Below are 12,185 nucleotides of genomic sequence, written 5' to 3'. Positions count from 1 at the left end.
TTTGTTAGTTTCTTTTTATATTGGGGAAATTACTTCTTTAATTTTTAATTTGCTCATCTGTAAAGTGGAAAACTAATAATGCCCCTTTCAGAGTATTTTCTGAGGGTTACGGTAAGTAATACAAGTAAAGCTGTTAGTGTCAGCACAGGCTCAGAGCCGCTAAAAAGTGAAGACTCCTGTGTCCTTCTTCTTCTTAACCGCTGCTACTTTTCCCATTATTCTTGTTCCAGCTACTGTGTTGACATTTGCAAACTATTACATTGCTAAATTAGATTGCTAGATGTAGTTATTTTACTTCTGGTCCTAAGGATTGAATTCGGGGCGTTGTGCATGCTCGGTGAGTGTTGTACCACTGAGCTGCATCTCTACTCCTAGACAGTCTTCTAAATTGGTGATTCAAAATAATAAAAACACCTTACTTGCAGTTCTTTAAGAATAAGTAGTTCATCCTTTTAAAGTGAAAGTGCCCTGTGAAAGTGTCATAGCTAGACATTTTGATTTTTAGTTTTTAAGGCTCACGCTACACAGTTTTGTAACTAAAAATTCAAACTACTAATTGATTCTGAATTACTTTTGGCCATTTTGTGTACTATAATATAATTTTGGGGTGTTTTGTTATATCTTAATAAAAGGATTGGGGTTAAAGCAAAAAAATTAAATACATAGCTATGAATTACTGATAAAGGGATATACTTTGTTATGCAAGTACTTGTCTAAGAATGCATGACTTGCTTGTTGTAAAATTTTGATTACCCTTCCTTTCTACCTTCCCCAAGACATCATTTTTTTTTTTTTTTTTTTAAGCAGTGACAAAATTTATTTGAAAAAAGTAAACATGAAAAGTGAGGGAGAAACTGGCTCTGCAGAACAAGCTTGGCCAACTAAGAGGAAAAAAGTAAGGTAAAAGTACACCTTGGAGCAAACAGGACGGGCTGTTATGAGGAAAGCCACAGTACCAAGCTCTTCCTGGTGTCTGTCCTTTCATGCTGTCCAAATCTTGAGAAAACCCACGGAGAATTTCTACACAGGGGCCTGAGAGGCAGTGCTGGGATCCCACACCCATGCTGACAGCAGGTCTAGGCCCTCCTATTGAAAACCTGTTTCTGGTTCTGGGCTATGAAGAGGCTTCACAAAAAGGCTTATAGAAGGAATGAGGCCTGAAACCTTAGTGATTATGTCATTGGCTAGCATGGGCTTTTGCTTCAGTAATGAGGAAATTGAAATGAAAGCAACAGTACAGATATACAGATAAAAGCTATAATTAAAAAGAACAAAGGGGAGCACAGTTTGAAAACATCAAACTTGTGCTGTAACAAAGGAAAGAAAAAATAGGGATGAGAAACTGAAGGGGGCACAGTTCTGAAGAGATGGATCAGACTGGCCCATTCACACAATGAGACCGGTTTTATGGGTGTTGTAGTTGGCTGGGGTCCAGTTGATCACTCAGTTCTGGTTTCGTAGCGCCAGAGGAATACTGGTGACTTGCGGGGCAGGTCAGTTCTCATGAGGTGGTGGTTCTTGTGTGGGCCAATCTCAGTTTTGTGAAACTAGGCTGGAATCCACAGTGACCCTAGGTTTTAGGATAATGGAGACTTGTGTTATAACTGACTGTCCTTCTGAATATCATATCCTGAATATCTTATCCTTAGTCTTGACGAATGATGATGAAATTGGATAGGTAAATTTAAGGCTAATAAACTTTGTTTTGCCAGTTTTTACACAGATAATCCCTAGATGACTGACATGCCTATATGCAGAGCTGAGAAAGATTTGGCCCAAAGTTTTACAAAATGAAGACCAAGCTTTGTTCTACTTTGAAGTTATCTGTAATAGTGTCTGCCCAAATGAGAAAATCATGTTTTTTTTTTTTTTTTTTTTTAGGCAAAAACTGCTTTTAAGTCCATGTTTGTTTCAGAAGAAAAGACAGATCATCCTTTCATAAGTAACAGGTTGAGGACCTGGGATCTGGTTTGTCCTTCATCCCTGTGGTGGGCTCTGTTAGGTGTACGGTGTGCAGCTGGGCACTCAGGCAGAAGAACTAGATGGTAGATGTCCCCCATGTAGTCACTTACAGAAGGGTCATTTCAGAGTTAGTATTTAACTAGCCATCTCTAAGGCACGCTGAGTTAGTCCAAATCCAGTGGTGAGTAAGTAAGTTACTAATGATGAGCTGTGCTCTTATGTGAAGTGTAGCGTTGATGTTACAGGCCGCTTAGTTACTGGCTTACTGCTGACCAAATCAAAGGAGGCCAGTTATTTTGGTGAAAAGGAAGAAGGCTTTGTTAAAAGCTAGCTCCAAGAAGGTGAATCATCGTGTCCCTATGTACTGTTGTGTTAGAGTTTTCTATAGCAAGGACCAGTGCTGGGAAGACAAAATGGGTGTGTCTGAGCTTGTTTCATCTGAACCCTCATCTTCTTGGGCCAGAGGAGTGGGTGGTAGCTACACCTGAGGAATGAGAAAGTTTGGAGAATCCACTTGTATCTAAAAGAAAAGTTCTTTTAAGGTTCTGTTTTGGCCTGCCAGTTACATTGAGTTGCGTAAAGCAAACTTATTTATGACAAATAGCAAAATATTTAAGTATAGCTAACAGAATTCTTAAGGTCTCCTATTATGTAATACTCCTTTTAGTGATATTTAGAAAATATGAATGTTAAAAGTAAGGTGGAAACAATGATCTATTTGGAAAATGAACTTAGAATGTGATTATTTATAGTGGAGTTAAACGAGCTTAAATTTCATATTTTATTCTTTTTTTAAAAATTTGCCTTTGTAAACCATTGTGTACCACACATGCAGTAACAGTTTCTTTTGCCTTGGGAGGGAAATGGCTAGTGCCACTGCCTGAAATGGATGAAGTGGAGGACTGTCTGAATTTGTGATGTTTCAGCTTTCTGTGTAACTTGACTTCTCAGTTCTCATCTTTTTATTGTCTATAAAAGCACAGAAGTGGTATTTCTTGCTTGCCTTTCTTACTCATGTTGGGGATTGGCTTTTTTCACCATGGCTTTTGTTAGTATGTACTGACTGAATTCATTTCCCTGATTGTGTCCTTGAAGCAGCTACAAGTCTTGTTTAGAAACAGTAGTGGATTCTGCAAAGAATAAATTTGACTACTGAGTAAAGGGCATTTTTTTCCAAATGGCAGATTAATGATGTGAGTTCTTTGAATTGGTTTGTTCATTTTATGTAAGGAAGACTTTAGTCTTACTTGGGCTTCAGATGATTTATAATTATATTTAACAGACAACAGTTGGGAATGAATGTCAGAATCTGTTTCTGAGTCTTGCTTACTGTGTACTGGAAAGTGAATGTAATACTTCTTTTATTTACTTGGATATTAAAAACAGCAGAAACTTGGAATCAGGTGAAAATTCGAGAGTGTTTTGTTGTGTTGTGCTAACATGGAATGAAATCTGCTCTGTTAATGAATTTTAAGTGCACACTATTGTTGATTGTAAGGATAGTGTTATACAGCAGATATGTGAAGTTCATTTGTCTTGCTTGACGGATACTTTATGCCCTTTGGTTAGGAGCTCCCCATTCCTCCCTCCCTGCATCCCTTTGTAAACACCGTTCCACTCTTTGATTCTTGGGAATATGACCGTTTTAGATACTTCATAGAAGTGGAATAAAGTGTTTGTCTTTTGAAGCTGGCTTGTTACCAGCTTTCTGGGGTCCCAGAGAATTTCCTTCCAGATTCTTGGTGTCCTAAACAAAGAATTGGACAACATGTGCAGTAAAGGTAGGAAGGACGTACATTTATTGAGGGTGGAAAAGAAGTAGGTTTTGCAGAGAGTGGGCTGGTGAAAAGGCTTGCAGTGGCTCCAGGGTTAATGGTAGGGGTAGTTAATACCCTTTTTGGGTAGTTAATTAGTGTGTAGAAACATTACTGATTCTTGCATGTTGATATTTGTATGCTGTCACTTAACTGAGTTACTGGTTCTTAACTTTTGGGGTGTTTTCTTTTTCTAGGTACTGTTGAGGGTTTTCTATACATACACAATCATGCTGTCTGTAAACAGAGACAGTTTTAGTATTTCTTTTCTGATTTGGCTTTGTTTCTTTCCTTGTTCCATTGTTCTGGCTAGGATGTCCAGTACAGTGTTGAACAGAGGTGGTGAGTCCCTGCTTTGTTCCTGGTCTTACAGGAAGAGCTTTCTTTTCTCAGCCTTAAGTGTAGTGTTAGCTGCGGGCTTTTCATATGTGACTTTTATTATGTGAGGTGCTTTCCTTCTGTTCTTGTTGGGAATTTATATAATGAAATGCTGTTGAATTTTGTCAAATGCTTTTCTGCATCTGTTGAGAGGATCAGGTGGTTTTATTCTTTACTAATGTGGTATATTAATGATTTTTTTTTTTTTAAACTGGTGTACTAGGGATTGAACCTAGGATATTCTCACTGAACTATAACCCTAGTCCTTTTTCTTTTTTGAGACAGTCTCACTAAGTTGCTAAGTTGCTCAGGCTGGGTTAGAACTTGGAATCTTCTTGCCTCAGCCTCCCAGAGTGCTATTACAGGCGTGTGCTGTCACACTTGGTTTACTTGATACTTTTTTTAATATGTTGAACCGTCTGTGCATCACAGGGATGAATCCCAGTTGGTCATGGTGTAGGGTCCTTTCAGTGTACAGTTGGGTTTGGTTTGCCGGTATTTTGTTCAGGGTTTTTGCCTTTGTTTTCAGCATGGGCACTGGTCTGTAGTTGTCCTGTCATGTTTCTGTCTGACTTTGACATTAGGGTAATGGTGGCCTCTTCACGTAAATTTGGAAGTATTCCCTCCCTTTCAGTGTTTTGAAAGAGTTCAAGAAGGATCAGTTAATTCTTTGAACATTTGGTAGAATCTGTCAGTGAAGCCTTGTGGTCCTGTGCTTTCTTCCATTGAGAGGCACCCCACTCCAGGCTCTACCACTGAGCGACACCTCTGGATCTGGCTGAACTTTTTAAAGGTAATTGTTAAGCATCTATATTTCCTCTTTTGAGACTTTGTTTCATTTTTTGAGAGAGGGCCTTATTGTGTAGCCCAGGCAGGCCTTGAACTCACAGTGTTCCTCCTGCCTCAGACTCTCAAGTGCTGGGAACTCAGGTGTGGTTTTCAGGAGGCTTTTGACTGATTTAGTCCTACTTTTTATAGATCTGCTCACATTCTTTATTTCTTCATATTTAAGTATTGGTAAGTTGTGTGTTTCTAGGAATTTATCCATTTCTTCTGGGTTATCCAGCTCATTGGCATATAGTTATTGCCAGTAGTCTCTTAAGAGCTGTTGTATTTTTGTGACAGCAGTTGTAGTATTTCTTTTACATTTCTGATTTTGTGTCTCTTTTTTCTCTTAGTCTAATAAAGAGCTTGTCAATTTTGCATATTTTTTCAAAAATTCAGCTCTTAAGTTTTATTGAAAAAATGTTTTTCTATTTATTTGTGCTCAAATCTTTGTCTTTTTCTCCTGACTTTGGACTAGTTTTGTGAAGTGTAAAGTTAGGTTGTTTAATTGAGATTTATCTTATTACTATGACCTTCCCCTTTAGCAGTACTTTTGCTGTGTCTCGTAAGTTTTGATATCACATGATGAAAGTTTGTTTTTTAGATTTTTGTTTAAGTATTTTTTTGATGCATAATAATTACATTCCTCTTTGGGCAGTTGATATATAATTCAACCTTCTGAACTTTTTTATTTTTCAGTCAAGGTTTTATCACATACCTAAGGGTAGTCTTAAACTCGCTACGCAGTACTGGCCGGACTTGAGCTGTGTGCCACTATGTTTAGTCCCAGTACAGTGCATTTTGAGAGTTTGGCATTATCCAACAAAAACCTACAGGTGTGTTCACTTTTTGTCCTCAGTGTTTTAATTCTAGAGATTTCCCTGAAGGTATACCTCCAGTGGTATTTAAAATGCTTATGATTCATGATCATTGTTGGCAGATTTATATGCAGGGGAGAATGGTTGAACTAACTGTGGTAGAGTTGCATAGTAGAATACTATGCAGCTATAAAAAGGAGAGGGATGTCTGAAGAACCATTTCTTGCGATTCTCCAGTACATATTAAGTAAAAAGACAGTGTCTGTAGATTTATGTTACCCTAAGCCAAAGAAGAAGAAATAAGAAACCAGACACATTGTCTGCTGTTTGTGCAAAGGGAAACATGGGCAGAATATATTAGAAACTGAAATTATGACATAGAGACACAGAGGCATTGAAAGCAGTGGAGGAGGAGGTGTGACCCTTCTCAGATTTTACCTGTTTTGAATAGTTTTGACCATTGGAACTAAGCCGTGTTTATATGCTCAGTGAACAAGGGTGAGAGAGATGAGGGATAAAAGTCCTAAACGGAATAAGTTCTTAACTATAAACAAACCTAAGTCTAAGCAAAGAAACTATATGCAAATACTATACTCAGGTTTAAACAGCAGTATGATTAGTGTTCAAATACTACTTTTGTTGAAAATAGAGCAGGTAAAAACATAGTGGTGCTAATGAAAGTCAGGTTTTTTAATTTTAAGAAGTTACAAGTAAGGAGAAGGAAAGGCTGGAATGAGTCCCCAAGGAGTTAGACTGGAATTGACAAGTGTTTTAACTTATATACAGACAGGCATAAAAATAGATACTTACTCCTTAACTCTGCTGTGAAGACCTAGAAGCCATAAGACTTCTGAATACTGTGTGTCAATGAAAGGAACAAATGTTTTCTGGAGAAGTGGTTAATTTCAGTGCCATGGCTGGGAAAATACAAAGATAAGGTTAGAATATCCTTTGTGTCAGCAAATAAGGAAGAAATTGAAAATTGATGTGCACACGTCAAAAAGATTTAGGAGCCAGCCTAAGTCAAGGTCACAAAAGAATGATATAAGCATTTTATACTCATAAAATAAAGTTAGAAATCCTAGGTATGTAGAGTAAAGATGTGTATGTATAGACTCTTGCACACAAATGAATAGGGGAGAAAGGCAAGTTCTTTTTCATAGTAAGATTTTACTTAATAAATCAGATAGAATGATGAGATCAGAAAAACCATTTGGTATCCATCATTGTAAAGTAACCATCATTATAATAATTGTTCCAGGCAAGAGTTATCTAATGACCAAAAGTATAAGGTACAGGATATTTACATAGTCTCAGAGTATCTCCTTGCAAGAGAGATGTACGTACAGAGCCAAAAATAGTTAGCTGGCTAGTAGAAAAATCTCACAGATACTACTTTTATTTTTTTTTATTTTTATTTTTTTTGGTTTTTCTCCGGTACCAGGAACCGAACTCACGAACTTGCGCTTGCCAGGCAGGCGCTTTGCCGCTGAGCTAAATCCCCAGCCCCCAGATACTACTTTTAGTGATCAGAGTTAACATCACTGTTGATGAGACAACATTGTGTTAGTGTGCCTGGGCTGCTGTGCCACAACACTGCACACTGAGTGACTTAAGCAGAAGCTTATTTTCTCACAGGTCTGGAGGCTGGAATGTCAGAGTTAAAGTGCTGACAGGGCTGGCTTCTAGGAAAATCTCTCTAGGTCAAAGACAGTCACCTGTCTTCACAGGAGCATTCCTCTGTGTGCTAATGCTTCTGTCTTTGCTTGTAGGGATACTGGCCCTGGGTGATTAGTGACCTACCCATATGACCTTATTTAGCCTTAATTAGTTCCCTAAAGACTCTTTCTCCAAATACAGTGACATTGGAAATACAGACACATTAGAGCTCAGAGGAGGAAGGGGTCACAATTTGATCCATAACAAACATCATACAGCTTTTAATATGTACTGAGAAGGATATGGCATTATTTCTGTGGTGGCCCCCTCAAAGTGTGTCACCTGAATCTAATGAGAAAAATGAGAAAAACCACAAATGTAATTTGTAAAGTGAGGAAATTTTACAGAGTAACCTGCTTGCCCTTTTCACAAATAATAAGAGCATGAAAAAGACTGAGGAGCTGTTTGAGATTTAAGGAGGTAAGAGACAGAACAATTAAATCTAACTTGTGATCCTGAGTTGATTTAAGGCTTAGCTTGGTGCAGTGGCACACACTGTGCTCCAAGCCTACTTGGTAGGCTGAGGCAAGAGGATGGCAAGTTTGAGGCCAGCCTGGGCAGTTTAGTAAGGGCTTGTCTCTAACTTAAAAAACAAAAGAGCTGGGAACATTGCTCCACGGGAAGGCCCTGGTACTGCTAAACCAAACTGAACTAAAGAGAACTAAAGTTGTAAATAAGACCTCCTTACACTAATTGATTGAATTTCTCTTAAACGTCTCTTAATTTAAAAATGCTTCTTTCTTTGTCTTGTGGTTTATTTGTTGACACAATCAAGTTCTGTAGAAATTTGCAAAGCCTTGACTTTGCTGGACACATTGTTTTGAAGTGCCATAGTTTAATGTAGTGTATCTCCTGTGTTTCTTATAAATTAATGGGTAGGTAGGTAGAGAGCACTGGCTGAAGAATTATCACTTGGACAGATTTTTAAAAGTACCTACTCCTGAGACCCACACTTTCTCCAGTGCTCCATCTCTCTTGAGTTCTGATGTAATTGGTATGAATTTCTGGCCATAGGGATTAAAAAAATCTCCCCAGGTGATTTTTAAGTGGCAGCCAGAGTTGTGAGCCTTTGTTGTGAGTCTAGACCTAGTTACAAGTCTGAATGGTTGATCTGATTCAGCTTTCACTTTTTTTGGAAAGAATATCTCATTGTATCTGGATGCTTAAAATGCATCTCATTCCCAGTTGATTCTGATGTCTACCAAAGTTTGAGAATCACCATATTTTATGTCGTCCTTTAGATGATAAGACTGAATTTTTATTTGGTGATGTTAGTAGAAATCTAGCAATTTGCATATCAGAGAAGGCATTTATGGATGTTTCTGAATTTTTTAAAATCTGTGTTGTCCTAGACATGTTACTTTAATTTAGACTGTTGTGTTTAAAGTGAGGTTAACCCCCTGTGGGTAATGTGGTATTTCATAAGAACATGTTTATAGTCCTTTTACCTTCCCGTGCTGACATTTATTTCTTCAGTGGTCCAAATCCACTGAGATGTGAGATGTGCCCATTCTGTCCCTTGCCAGTAGCCTGATCCTTGAGGAGCTGCTTCAGAAATAGAGTGTCTTTTCCTCTCTGTGTGGCTGCTACAGTAAAACAGTGTTTGGTGATTGGAAACTCAACACTTTCACGAGTGAAAAAAATGGACTTGCCTGGTCCATGTAGAAAATATACTTGATGCACAAGTGATGAACTTATTTTCCTGACAAGTTCTGTCATCTTTTTGTACTTTCAATGAAAGTTTACTTAAAAGGCACATGTATACTACTCTGCTTGCTGCAGTAATTGTCCATTAAGATAGAAAATTCTAGTGTTTTTTTGTCTAATGGTAGTGTTGATTCTGTATAGTAAGAATTTTGCAGAGAATATCAATATGACAAAACTATTTCATATACTTTTGAAGATCTAGTATGGGCATGCAGCAGACGAGAAGCGTTACATGTCTTTTTTAAATAAGGGCATTAATGCCAGGTGTGGTGGCACATGCCTGTAATCCTAGCACTTGGGAGGCCGAGGCAGGAGGATTGCTGGGAGTTTGAGGACAACCTGAGCTACATAGTTCAAGGCCAGCCTGATCTACGGAGCGAAACTCAACAAACAAAAAGCAAACAAACAAACAATAACAAAAATGAGCATTAATCTTGCCATGAAGGTACCACCCTCATAATCTAACCTCCCAGTGGCTCTATCTCTGTCAGTGTTACCTTGGGAGAAGGGAACACGTGCAGTATTGAGTATCTGTCATACAGTAGAGCCTGTGATACATACTTAAACACAGCATTTCTTTTAGTTATTGAAATGATGATAGGCGCTATCCTAATTTAACATCGAGGAAAAAGATTCAGAGAAGATAAGCAGTTTGGTCAGTCACATACCTGACAAAACCTGGAACTGGATTGTGAACTGGCATCAGGGCTGACCTTGACGAGAGCATTATTTTTGAGAGGTCTTCCCTGGACCATCAGCCTCAACATTTCCTAATACATTGCAGATGTGGGGTCTGTTCTGTACCTCTTGATTCAAAAATAGGGTGGGGCCTGTTAACCTTCAGTGAAAAGCCCTCCAGGTGATTCCGATGCTCGCTAGTAAATTTTGAGAACCACTCTAGTGAGGGTTTCAGTTTTCTTCTTTTAAAGCTGTGACGTCCTTTACTGTTGTACTAGTTTTTTTACTGAAGCCCAAACATAATACATAAAAGCAGAGCTATTGTATTTGAGGTTGGGTGGAGCTTGGACTCTTGTCTCGTCTTTCCCAGCTCTGAAGGAGATGTGTGATGTGATACCTGCTACATTATGCTAACATCTAACTGAACATGGTATAGTTGGGACAAAAGTTAACTTACTCAGTGTTATGAAAAAATGCTGCATTGTGCTCAGCCAGACGACCAGTTAGAAACCTGTCATTTGGACTTTTTGGGGACCAAAATTCCCTACCTCTAGTGGAGGTGTCATGGGCCATACTATAAATATGGCTTGCATATAGGTACCGAAAATGCAACTTGTGCCTGGATTGTGTTTTTTGTAGGCTTCTCTTTTGATAGTTACAACCACATCTAGGTGGAATTATTTAGTGTCATTCACTTTTGGCTTTAATCAACAAGCAGTTGCTTTTTTTAAATTTAGTAGTCTGCGTGATTTCTGTACATTAGTGTGAACTGCAGTTCTTGGTTTGGAATTGCTATCACCAGTATTACCTTGTTATAACTACTGTGTCACTTGTGTCCTCCCTCCTGTCCATAATACGCTGTCTTTACATTTATGAGATGGAGTTGTATGGTTTAACCCATGGAGTTCCTAGAGTACCCTCTCTTTCCACGTTAGAACTACTAATTCAACAGTTATGGAGAAATGCCTGGTGGTTTCAAGTTAAATACCTATTACACTTGATGGGGATTAAATGTCTTTCTGATTACTTACAGTGAAACTTGGATTTGTTGAGAGCTGAAAAAAACTTTGAATACTCCTAAACTTTGCAGAGATGAAGTCGTCTTAGATTTTCTACCTGGCCTCACTTCTGTTGAGTAATTGGATTAACTTTGCAAATTTACATTTTAAAATGAATTTTCTATTCATGTGATAAATGAAGTAATAAATGTATTTCTTGTCTCAAAAGCTAAATTTTCCCCAGGAATATTGTATAAACCTATGTTGGTAGCTCATTTGAGAAGATACTAATCTTTTTTTTTTTTGGTTTTTCTCCGGTACTGGGAACCGAACTCACGACCTTGCGCTTGCCAGGCAGGCGCTTTTGCCGCTGAGCTAAATCCCCAGCCCGATACTAATCCTTTGAAAGCAAAATATTCTAGTATTTAATATAATCTTGCCTTTTAGCCCTATTTAGGCCAGTGATTATCAACTTTGCTGTGTGTTAAACTCACCTTTGGGGTTTTTAAAAATAAATGTTTGGACTCCATGTCAGGCATGAGCATGAGCATGTTCTTGCTTGTGCCTGGATGCTCTGATCAAAACAAAAACAATCAAAAAAGAAAAATTCTTAGTTTACTTTTGTTGCTGTAATAGTATACCATAGATAGGAGGCTTAAATAGCATCTGTTTTTCCACGTTTTGAAAGCTGAGGAGCCCAAGATCAAAGTGCTAACAATTTGCTTGGAAGTGAAGGTTTTGCTTCTGGTTGTGTCTTCAGATAAGGTGGGGAGAGGGGAAGTAAACTCTGATGTCTTTTTTAAATAAGGGTATTAATGCCAGGTGTGGTGGCACATGCCTGTAATCCTAGCACTTGGGAGGCCGAGGCAGGAGGATTGCTGGGAGTTTGAGGACAACCTGAGCTACATAGTTCAAGGCCAGCCTGATCTATGGAGCGAAACTCAACAAACAAAAAGCAAACAAACAAACAATAACAAAAATGAGCATTTATCTTGCCATGAAGGTACCACCCTCATAATCTAACCTCCCAGTGGCTCTATCTCTAAATGCTATCACTTTACAGATTAGAATTTCAGCATGACTTTCGGGGAGCACAGTCCTCTCCATAGCAACTCCTGTGAAATTCTAATCGGCTGGGATTAGAACTAATGATAGTAATTACAATCTAAAATAGGAATGAATCATTCGGGAATCTTGTTAAAATACAAATTTGGGTTCAGTAGCTCTCTAATGGGGTCTGATCCCTATTAGGCCATTTTAGCGAATTATTTATATAGCCTAAGGAT

The 12,185-nt window shown here is 38.3% G+C and overlaps 1 protein-coding gene across 3 annotated transcripts in view; it reads left to right on the top strand.

The window, feature by feature from the left end:
* Positions 1-12,185, top strand: part of Atp2c1 (ATPase, Ca++ transporting, type 2C, member 1) — a 137,133-nt gene that overhangs the window by 36,711 nt on the left and 88,237 nt on the right. The gene's annotated exons all lie outside the window — the stretch shown is intronic.

The sequence above is a fragment of the Chinchilla lanigera genome, unplaced genomic scaffold, assembly GCF_000276665.1.
Source record: "Chinchilla lanigera isolate Chin_1 unplaced genomic scaffold, ChiLan1.0 scaffold00100, whole genome shotgun sequence".
Taxonomy (NCBI): domain Eukaryota; kingdom Metazoa; phylum Chordata; class Mammalia; order Rodentia; family Chinchillidae; genus Chinchilla; species Chinchilla lanigera.
This window is presented reverse-complemented; position numbering and strand designations above follow the sequence as displayed.